The sequence below is a fragment of the Vidua macroura genome, chromosome 4 (assembly GCF_024509145.1).
Source record: "Vidua macroura isolate BioBank_ID:100142 chromosome 4, ASM2450914v1, whole genome shotgun sequence".
Taxonomy (NCBI): Eukaryota; Metazoa; Chordata; class Aves; order Passeriformes; family Viduidae; genus Vidua; species Vidua macroura.
In genome coordinates this window covers 2,604,294-2,604,895 of record NC_071574.1, presented here as the reverse complement: position 1 = coordinate 2,604,895, position 602 = coordinate 2,604,294, and positions in this window count along the sequence as shown.

Genomic DNA, 602 nt, shown 5'->3' with positions numbered 1-602 from the left:
GACTGCTGTTGCTTGGCTGTTCATTTCTTCTCTAGTTACCTCTGTGAGCAGCAGTGCTGTTCCAGTGATGACACCTACTTCCCTGCTCATGTTCCTCTGCTGTGGTAAGCTTGTTCTGGAAGTTTGGCGCTACTAAGTACTTAGTAGACCAGAATGTTGGAGAAAATACCTCAAGTGTGCAACACTGTCTGTAGCAGGAGGACTTGTTTAAAGAATCTATTGAGATAATTTCATTTCCAAAGCCCAGGCAGTAGATCAAGTAGCCCCCTGCTAGGGAGCCTATGCTGCAGGTTCATTATTTTCAAAGCATGGTAGGACTCCAGCTCGTGGAGTGGAATGTGAAGAGTTTGCAAAACAAGAAACAATGTGTTTCTCAAATACAAGCAGCACAGTCTAGCAGTGGCCCCATGGCAGAAGACTTAAGACTGCTACCCCAGCCCCCAAAAGCGAATTCTAATCTCACTGAGTTTCTTACAGAGCTCATTGCCCAAAGCAGACAGTTTATTAACTGGAACTATGCTTCCAAAAGCATAGGTTGCACTAATCATGTTCCCCCTTAACTAGAGTTCCACGTAGGCTTTTTCAATTGTAATGGAATCATG